Source organism: Arachis hypogaea, chromosome 13, assembly GCF_003086295.3.
Source record: "Arachis hypogaea cultivar Tifrunner chromosome 13, arahy.Tifrunner.gnm2.J5K5, whole genome shotgun sequence".
NCBI lineage: Eukaryota > Viridiplantae > Streptophyta > Magnoliopsida > Fabales > Fabaceae > Arachis > Arachis hypogaea.
The window spans coordinates 63,023,424-63,034,374 of NC_092048.1; the positions used below are offsets into that span (position 1 = coordinate 63,023,424).

At 39.5% G+C, this 10,951-nt stretch overlaps 1 non-coding gene across 1 annotated transcript; it reads right to left on the reverse strand.

The window, feature by feature from the left end:
• Positions 1-306: 306 nt before the first annotated feature.
• LOC112739629 (small nucleolar RNA R71) lies at positions 307-414 on the reverse strand. The gene has a single exon (XR_003170560.1). It is a non-coding gene; the product is annotated as a small nucleolar RNA R71 (small nucleolar RNA).
• Positions 415-10,951: the final 10,537 nt, after the last annotated feature.

Genomic DNA, 10,951 nt, shown 5'->3' on the forward strand with positions numbered 1-10,951 from the left:
CCTGCCATTGGAGCAAACAACTTTGAGCTGAAACCTCAATTAGTTTCTCTGATGCAGCAGAACTGCAAGTTTCATGGACTTCCATCTGAAGATCCTTTTCAGTTCTTAACTAAATTCTTGCAGATATGTGATACTGTTAAGACTAATGGAGTAGATCCTGAAGTCTACAGGCTCATGCTTTTCCCCTTTGCTGTAAGAGACAGAGCTAGATTATGGTTGGATTCTCAACCCAAAGACAGCCTGAACTCTTGGGATAAGCTGATCACGGCTTTCTTAGCCAAGTACTTTCCTCCTCAAAAGTTGAGCAAGCTTAGAGCTGATGTTCACACCTTCAGACAGAAAGAAGGTGAATCCCTCTATGAAGCTTGGGAAAGATACAAACAGTTGACCAAAAAGTATCCTTCTGACATGCTTTCAGAATGGACCATCCTGGATATATTCTATGATGGTTTATCTGAGTTATCAAAGATGTCATTGGATACCTCTGCAGGTGGATCCATTCACCTAAAGAAAACGCCTGCAGAAGCTCAAGAACTCATTGACATGATTGCTAAGAACCAGTTCATGTACACTTCTGAAAGGAATCCTGTGAGTAATGTGACGCCTATAAAGAAGGGAGTTCTTGAAGTTGATACTCTGAATGCCATTTTGGCTCAGAATAAAATATTGACTCAGCAAGTCAATATGATCTCTCAGAGTCTGCATGGAATGCAAGCTGCATCCAACAGTACTCAAGAGGCTTCGTATGAAGAAGAAGCTTATGATCCTGAGAACCCTGCAATAGCAGAGGTGAATTACTTAGGTGAACCTTATGGAAACACCTATAACTCATCATGGAGAAATCATCAAAATTTCTCATGGAAGGATCAAAAGCCTCAACAAGGCTTTAATAATGGTGGAAGAAACAGGTTTAACACTAATAAACCTTTTCCATCATCCACTCAGCAACAGACAGAGAACTCTGAACAAAATGCTTCTAATTTAGCAAATCTAGTCTCTGATCTATCCAAGGCCACTGTGAGCTTCATGAATGAAACAAGGTCATCCATTAGAAATTTTGAAGCACAAGTGGGCCAGCTGAGTAAAAGGATCACTGAAATCCCTCCCAGTACTCTCCCAAGCAATACAAAAGAGAACCCAAAAGGAGAGTGCAAGGCCATTGACATAAGCATCATGGCCGAACCTGTGAGGAGAGGAGAGGACGTGAATCCCAAGGAGGAAGACCTCCTGGGACGTCCAGTGATTAATAAGGAGCTTCCCTCTGAGGAACCAAAGGACTCTGAGGCTCATCTAGAGACCATAGAGATTCCATTGAACCTCCTTATGCCCTTCATGAGCTCCGATGAGTATTCCTCTTCTGAAGAGAATGAGGATGTTACTGAAGAGCAAACGGCCAAGTTTCTTGGTGCAATCATGAAGCTAAATGCCAAATTATTCGGCATTGATACTTGGGAAGTTGAACCTCCCTTGTTCATCAATGAACTAAGTGATCTGGATCAACTGACATTGCCTCAGAAGAGACAGGATCCTGGAAAGTTCATAATACCCTGTACCATAGGCACCATGATCTTTAAGGCTCTGTGTGACCTTGGTTCAGGAATAAACCTCATGCCCCTCTCTGTAATAGAGAAACTGGGAATCTATGGGGTGCAAGCTGCTAAAATCTCATTAGAGATGGCAGACAGTTCAAGAAAACAGGCTTATGGACAAGTAGAGGACGTGTTAGTAAAGGTTGAAGGCCTTTACATCCCTGCTGATTTCATAGTCCTGGATACTGGAAAGGAAGAGGATGAATCCATCATCCTAGGAAGACCTTTCCTGGCCACAGCAAGAGCTGTGATTAATGTTGACAGAGGTGAAATAGTCCTTCAATGGAATGAGAACTCCCTTGTGTTTAAAACTCAAGGATCTCCCTCTGCAACCATGGAGAGGAAGCAGAAAAAGCTTCTCTCAAAGCAGAGTCAACCAGAGCCCCCACAGTCAAACTCTAAGTTTGGTGTTGGGAGGCCACAACCAAACTCTAAGTTTGGTGTTGAACTCCCATATCCAAACTCTAAGTTTGGTGTTAGAGAGTCTCAACAAAGCTCTGCACATCTGTGAGGCTCCATGAGAGCCCACTGTCAAGCTATTGACATTAAAGAAGCGCTTGTTGAGAGGCAACCCAATTTTTATTTATCTAACTATATTTTCCTTAGTTATATGTCTTTGTAGGTTCATGATCATGTGGAGTCACAAAATAAATATAAAAATTGAAAACGGAATCAAAAACAGCAGAAGAAAAATCACACCCTGGAGGAGCATCTGTCTGGCGTTCAGCGCCAGAACAGAGCATGGTGCTGGCGCTGAATGCCCAAAATGGGCAGCTTCTGGGTGCTGAACGCCAGAACAGGCATGGTTCTGGCGTTCAACGCCAGAAATGGCACACAAATGGGCGTTGAACGCCCTAAATGGCCACCAACCTGGCGCTGAACGCCCAGAGTTGTGTGCAAAGGCATTTTTACATGCCTAATGGGTGCATGGATGTAAATCCTTGAACACCTCAGGATCTGTAGACCCCACAGGATCCCCACCTACCTCCGCTCACTTCTTCTCACCACTCTCTTTCACACAACCCCATAAACACTCTTCCCCAAAAACCCTTCACCAATCACCTCAAACTCTCTTCCCCATCACCTCTTCACCACTCATATCCATCCACTCTTCCCCATAAACCTACCTCATAAACTCCACCTACCTTCAAAAATTCAAAACCAATTTCCCACCCAAACCCACCCATATGGCCGAAACCTTCCCCCCCTCCCTTCCCTATATAAAGACCTCCATTCTTCATCAAATTCACACAACACATCCCTCTACACTCCTCTTGGCCGAAACCACATCTCCCTCTCCCTCTCCATATTTCTTCTTCTTCTTCTTCTATTCTTTTGTTTATTGCTCGAGGGCGAGCAATATTCTAAGTTTGGTGTGGTAAAAGCATAAGCTTTTTGTTTTTCCATTACCATTGATGGCACCTAAGACCGGAGAATCCTCTAGAAAGGGGAAAGGGAAGACAAAAGCTTCCACATCCGAGTCATGGGAGATGGAAAGGTTCATCTCCAAAGCCCATCAAGACCACTTCTATGATGTTGTGGCCAAGAAGAAGGTGATCCCTGAGGTCCCTTTCAAACTCAAAAGAAATGAGTATCCGGAGATCCGACATGAAATTCAAAGAAGAGGTTGGGAAGTTCTAACAAATCCCATCCAACAAGTCGGCATCTTAATGGTTCAAGAGTTCTATGCTAATGCATGGATCACCAAGAACCATGATCAAAGTAAGAACCCGGATCCAAAGAACTATGTTACAATGGTTCGGGGGAAATACTTAGATTTTAGTCTGGAAAATGTGAGGTTGGCGTTCAACTTGCCAAACATGGAAGAGAACGCACGCCCCTACACAAGGAGAGTCAACTTTGATCAAAGGATGGACCAAGTCCTCATGGACATATGTGTAGAAGGAGCTCAATGGAAGGTTGACTCCAAAGGCAAGCCGGTTCAACTAAGAAGATTGGACCTCAAGCCTATAGCTAGAGGATGGTTGGAGTTCATTCAACGCTCAATCATTCCCACTAGCAACCGGTCTGAAGTTACTATAGACCGGGCCATCATGATCCATAGCATCATGATTGGAGAAGAGCTGGAAGTTCATGAGATTATACCTCAAGAACTTTACAAGGTGGCTGACAAGTCCTCCACTATGGCAAGGTTAGCCTTTCCTCACCTCATTTGCCACCTATGCAATTCAGCTGGGATTGACATAGAGGGAGATATCCTAATTAAAGAGGACAAGCCCATCACTAAGAAAAAGATGGAGCAAGCAAGAGAGCCCATTCATGGAGCTCAAGAGGCGTATGAAGCTCATCACCATGAGATCCCGGAGATGCCTCAAATGCACTTTCCTCCACAAAACTATTGGGAGCAAATCAACACCTCCCTAGGAGAATTGAGTTCCAATATGGGACAACTAAGGGTGGAACATCAAGAGCACTCCATCATGCTTCATGAAATAAGAGAAGATCGAAAAGCAATGAGGGAGGAGCAACAAAGACAAGGAAGAGACATAGAAGAGCTCAAGGACATCATTGGTTCCTCAAGAAGGAAACGCCACCATCACTAAGGTGGATTCATTCCTTGTTCTTATTTCTTCTGTTTTTTCGTTTTCTATGTTATGTGTTTGTCCATGTTTGTGTCTTCATTACATGATCATTAGTAGTTAGTAACTTTGTCTTAAAGTTATGAATGTCCTATGAATCCATCACCTCTCTTAAATGAAAAATGTTTTAATTCAAAAGAACAAGAAGTACATGAGTTTCGAATTTATCCTTGAACTTAGTTTAATTATATTGATGTGGTGACAATGCTTCTTGTTTTCTGAATGTATGCTTGAACAGTGCATATGTCTTTTGAAGTTGTTGTTTAAGAATGTTAAATATGTTGGCTCTTGAAAGAATGATGACTAGGAGACATGTTATTTGATAATCTGAAAAATCATAAAAATGATTCTTGAAGCAAGAAAAAGCAGCAAAGAACAAAGCTTGCAGAAAAAAAAATAGGCGAACAAAAAAAGAAAAAAAAAAAGGAAAAAGAAAAAGCAAGCAGAAAAAGCCAATAACCCTTAAAACCAAAAGGCAAGGACAAATAAAAAGGATCCCAAGGCATTGAGCATCAGTGGATAGGAGGGCCTAAAGGAATAAAATCCTGGCCTAAGCGGCTAAACCAAGCTGTCCCTAACCATGTGCTTGTGGCGTGTAGGTGTCAAGTGAAAACTTGAGACTGAGCGGTTAAAGTCAAGGTCCAAAGCAAAAGAAGAGTGTGCTTAAGAACCCTGGACACCTCTAATTGGGGACTTTAGCAAAGCTGAGTCACAATCTGAAAAGGTTCACCCAATTATGTGTCTGTGGCATTTATGTATCCGGTGGTAATACTGGAAAACAAAGTGCTTAGGGCCACGGCCAAGACTCATAAAGAAGCTGTGTTCAAGAATCACCATACTGAACTAGGAGAATCAATAACACTAGTTCCTATAGATGCCAATCATTCTGAACCTCAATGGATAGAGTGAGATACCAAAACTATTCAAGAGGCAAAAAGCTATAAGTCCCGCTCATATGATTGAAGCTATATTTCATTGATAGTTTGGAATTTATAGTATATTGTCTTCTTTTTATCCTATTTGATTTTCAGTTGCTTGGGGACAAGCAACAATTTAAGTTTGGTGTTGTGATGAGCGGATAATTTATACGCTTTTTGACATTGTTTTTAGTATGTTTTTAGTAGGATCTAGTTACTTTTAGGGATGTTTTCATTACTTTTTATGTTAAATTCACATTTCTGGACTTTACTATGAGTTTGTGTGTTTTTCTGTGATTTCAGGTATTTTCTGGCTAAAATTGAGGGACTTGAGCAGAAATCAGATTCAGAGGTTGAAGAAGGACTGCTGATGCTGTTGGATTCTGACCTCCCTGCACTCAAAGTGGATTTTCTGGAGCTACAGAACTCGACATGGCGCGCTTCTAATTACGTTAGAAAGTAGACATCCAGGGCTTTCCAGAAATATATAATAGTCCATACTTTGGCCAAGAATAGACGACGTAAACTGGCGTTCAACACCAGCTTTCTGCCCAAATCTGGCGTCCAGCGCCAGAAAAGGATCCAAAACCAGAGTTGAACGCCCAAACTGGCACAAATACTGGCGTTCAACTCCACAAATGGCCTCTGCACGTGGAAAGCTAAAGCTCAGCCCAAGCACACACCAAGTGGGCCCCGGAAGTGGATTTATGCATCAATTACTTACTCATGTAAACCCTAGTAGCTAGTTTATTATAAATAGGACATTTTACTAGTCTTTTTGACCATCTTTGGACGCCTGGTTCTTAGATCAGAGGGGCTGGCCATTCGGCCATGCCTGGACCTTTCACTTATGTATTTTCAACGGTAGAGTTTCTACACTCCATAGATTAAGGTGTGGAGCTCTGCTGTTCCTCAAAGATTAATGCAAAGTACTACTGTTTTCTATTAAATTCATCTTATTTCGCTTCTAAGATATCCATTCGCACCCAAGAACGTGATGAAGGTGTTGATTATGTGTGACACTCATCACCATTCTCCCCTATGAACACGTGCCTGAAAAACACTTCCGTTCTACATGAAATAAGCTAGAATGAATATCTCTTAGATCTCCTAACCAGAATCTTCGTGGTGTAAGCTAGAATGATGGCGGCATTCAAGAGAATCCAGAAGGTCTAAACCTTGTCTGTGGTATTCCGAGAAGGATTCAATGAATGAATGACTGTGACGAGCTCCAAACTCGCGATTGCAGGGCGTTAGTGACAGACGCAAAAGGATAGTAAATCCTATTCCAGCATGATCGAGAACCGACAGATGAATAGCCGTGCCGTGACAGGGCGCGTGAGCATATTATTCACTGAGAGGATAAGATGAAGCCATTGACAAGGGTGATGCCTCCAGACGATTAGCCGTGCCGTGACAGGGCATTGGATCATTTTCCCGAGAGAAGACCGAAAGTAGCCGTTGACAGTGGTGATGTATCACATAAAGCCAGCCATGGAAAGGAGTAAGACTGATTGGATGAAGATAGCAGGAAAGCAGAGGTTCAGAGGAACAAAAAGCATCTCCATTCGCTTATCTGAAATTCCTACCAATGATTTACATAAGTACCTCTATCCCTATTCTATTATTTATTATTCGAAAACACCATTATCAATTTATATCTGCCTAATTGAGATTTGCAAGGTGACCATATGATGAGCGGATAATTTATACGCTTTTTGGCATTGTTTTTAGTATGTTTTTAGTAGGATCTAGTTACTCTTAGGGACGTTTTCATTAGTTTTTATGTTAAATTCACATTTCTGGACTTTACTATGAGTTTGTGTGTTTTTCTATGATTTCAGGTATTTTCTGGCTGAAATTGAGGGACTTGAGCAAAAATCAGATTCAGAGGTTGAAGAAGGACTGCTGATGCTGTTGGATTCTGACCTCCCTGCACTCAAACTGGATTTTCTGGAGCTACAGAACTCGAAATGGCGCGCTTTTAGATGCGTTGGAAAATAGACATCCAGGGCTTTCCAGCAATATATAATAGGCCATACTTTGGCCAAGAATAGACGACGTAAACTGGCGTTCAACTCCAAGAAGGACCTCTACACGTGCAACACTCAAGCTCAGCCCAAACACACACCAAGTGGGCCCCAGAAGTGGATTTATGCATCAATTACTTACTTCTGTAAACCCTAGTAGCTAGTTTATTATAAATAGGACCTTTTACTATTGTATTAGGCATCTTTGATCAGTTGTATGCTATCTTAGATCACATTTGAGGGCTGGCCATTCGGCCATGCCTGGACCTTACACTTATGTATTTTCAACGGTAGAGTTTCTACACTCCATAGATTAAGGTGTGGAGCTCTGCTGTTCCTCAAAGATTAATACAAAGTACTACTATTTTCTATTCAATTCATCTTATTTCGCTTCTAAGATATCCATTCGCACCCAAGAACGTGATGAAGGTGATGATTATGTGTGACGCTCATCACCATTCTCCCCTATGAACACGTGCCTGACAAACACTTCCGTTCTACATGAAATAAGCTAGAATGAATATCTCTTAGATCTCCTAACCAGAATCTTCGTGGTGTAAGCTAGAATGATGGCGGCATTCAAGAGAATCCGGAAGGTCTAAACCTTGTCTGTGGTATTCCGAGTAGGATTCAATGAATGAATGACTGTGACGAGCTCTAAACTCGCGATTGTAGGGCGTTAGTGACAGACGCAAAAGGATAGTTAATTCTATTCTAGCATGATCGAGAACCGACAGATGAATAGCCGTGCCGTGACAGGGTGCGTGAGCATATTATTCATTGAGAGGATAAGATGAAGCCATTGACAAGGGTGATGCCTCCAGACGATTAGCCGTGCCGTGACAGGGCATTGGATCATTTTCCTGATAGATGACCGAAAGTAGCCGTTGACAGTGGTGATGTATCACATAAAGCCAGCCATGGAAAGGAGTAAGACTGATTGGATGAAGATAGCAGGAAAGCAGAGGTTCAGAGGAACGAAAAGCATCTCCATTCGCTTATCTGAAATTCCTACCAATGATTTACATAAGTACCTCTATCCCTATTCTATTATTTATTATTCGAAAACACCATTATCAATTTATATCTGCCTAACTGAGATTTGCAAGGTGACCATAGCTTGCTTCATACCAACAATCTCCGTGGGATTCGACCCTTACTCACGTAAGGTATTACTTGGACGACCCAGTGCACTTGCTGGTCAGTTACACGGAGTTGTGAACCGTGGTTTTGGCATCATATTTTTGGCGCCATTTCCAGGGAAAGAAAGAGCAATAAACTTTACATAATTAAAGTGTAATCACGATTCCGCGTACCAAGTTTTTGGCGCCGTTGCCGGGGATTGTTCGAGTTTTCGGCAAGCTTTTGGTCCGGTAACATCAGTGCCAAATTTTGATCCGGCAACAACACCAAGTTTTTGGCGCCGTTGCCGGGGATTGTTCGAGTATGGACAACTGACGGTTCATCCTGTTGCTCAGATTAGGTAATTTTCTTTTTGTTTTCTTTTCAAAAATTTTTCAAAAATCTTTCAAAAATTTCTCATCTGTTTTCGAAAAAAAATTTAGATTCAAAATTTTTAAAGAATGAATTCTAGTGTTTCATGAAGCATGTGAAGCCTGGTTGGCTGTAAAGCCATGTCTAAATTCGTTTGGACTGAGGCTTCCAACCATCAGCTGTTACACGACTGTAGGGTATGTCATGCATGTCATGTCTGAATTACATGCTGAAGCTTGGCAGGTCATTGGCCATGTCTAGTGTTTTGGACCGGAGCTTTCATTGAAAGCTTGGCTGACTAGTGAGCCATGTCTAATTCCTGGACTGAAGCTTTAGACTAAGAATGCAAGATTCCTGGAATTCATGTTAAAAATTTTGGAATCCTTATTTTTTCTTTTTCATATAATTTTCGAAAAAAATCCAAAAAAAATTAGAAAATCATAAAAATCAAAAATATTTTTCTGTTTCTTGTTTGAGTCTTGAGTCATGTTATATGTTTGGTGTCACTTGCATGTGCATCCTGCATTTTTCGAAAATTTCATGCATTCATATTGTTCTTCATGATCTTCAAGTTATTCTTGGTAAGTCTTCTTGTTTGATCTTGATGATTTTTTGTTTTGTGTCTTTTATTGTTTTTCATATGCATTCTTGAATTCTTAGTGTCTAAGCATTAAAGAATTCTAGGTTTGGTGTTTTGCATGTTTTCTTTGCATTAAAAGTTTTTCAAAATTGTGTCTTTGATGTTCATCTTGACATTCATAGCATTCTTGCATGCATTCATTGTTTTGATCTAAAAATTTCATGCCTTGCATCTTTTTAGTGTTTTTCTCTTGCATAATAAAAATTCAAAAATAAAAAAAAATATCTTTCCCTTTTTCTCTCATCAAATTCGAAAATTTGAGTTGACTTTTTCAAAAATTTTTAAAATCTAGTTTTTCTTATGAGTCAAATCAAATTTTCAATTTGAAAATCTTATCTTTTTCAAAATCTTTTTCAAAAATCAAATCTTTTTCAAAAATTCTTAGTTATTTTCGAAAATTTCAAAAATATTTTTCAAAAATCTTTTTCTTAATTTTACATCATATTTTCGAAAATAACATCATCAATTAATGTTTTGATTCAAAAAAATTTCAAGTTTGTTACTTACTTGTTAAGAAAGATTCAAACTTTAAGTTCTAGAATCATATCTTATGATTTCTTGTGAATCAAGTCATTAATTTGATTTTAAAAATCAAATCTTTTTCAAAACTAATTTCAATCATATCTTTTCAAAAATATCTTCTTATCTTATCTTTTTCAAAATATCTTTTCTAACTTCCTAACTTCTTATCTTTTCAAAATTGATTTTCAAATTTGTTTCAACTAACTAACTAACTTTTTGTTTGTTTCTTAACTTTTTCAAAACTACCTAACTAACTCTCTCTCTCTCATTTTTGAAAATATCTTCTCCCTTTTTCAAAATTTCTTTTTAATTTATTAATTATTTTAATTTTTAAATCTTAATTTTCGAAAATTACTAACATTTTTCAAAAACTATTTTCAAAAATCACTAACTCTTTTTCAAAAACTGTTTTCGAAAATTCTTTCTCTCCTATCTTACTCTATTTATTTATTCATCTACTAACATCTCATCTCAAATCTCTGCCATCCTCACAGTTGTGTTTCTTCCATTATATTACATTCTTGGTCTCCCCCTCTTCTTCTACTCACACAGAGATCCCTATATTGTGGTATAAAGGATCCATATTATTATTATTATTATTTTTCTGTGCCCTCTTCTTTGTCATATGAGCAGGAGCAAGGATAAACACATTCTTGTTGAAGCAGATCCAGAACCTGAAGGGACTCTGAAGAGAAAATTAAGAGAAGCTAAATTACAACAATCTAGAGATAACCCTTCAGAAATTTTCGAACAGGAAAAGGATATGGCAGCCGAAAATAATAATAATGTAAGGAAGATGCTTGGTGACTTTACTGCACCTAATTCTAATTTACATGGAAGAAGCATCTCCATTCCTGCCATTCGAGCAAACAACTTTGAGCTGAAACCTCAATTAGTTTCTCTGATGCAGCAGAACTGCAAGTTTCATGGACTTCCATCTGAAGATCCTTTTGAGTTCTTAACTGAATTCTTGCAGATATGTGATACTGTTAAGACTAATGGAGTAGATCCTGAAGTCTACAGGCTCATGCTTTTCCCCTTTGCTGTAAGAGACAGAGCTAGATTATGGTTGGATTCTCAACCCAAAGACAGCCTGAACTCTTGGGATAAGCTGGTCACGACTTTCTTAGCCAAGTACTTTCCTCCTCAAAAGCTGAGC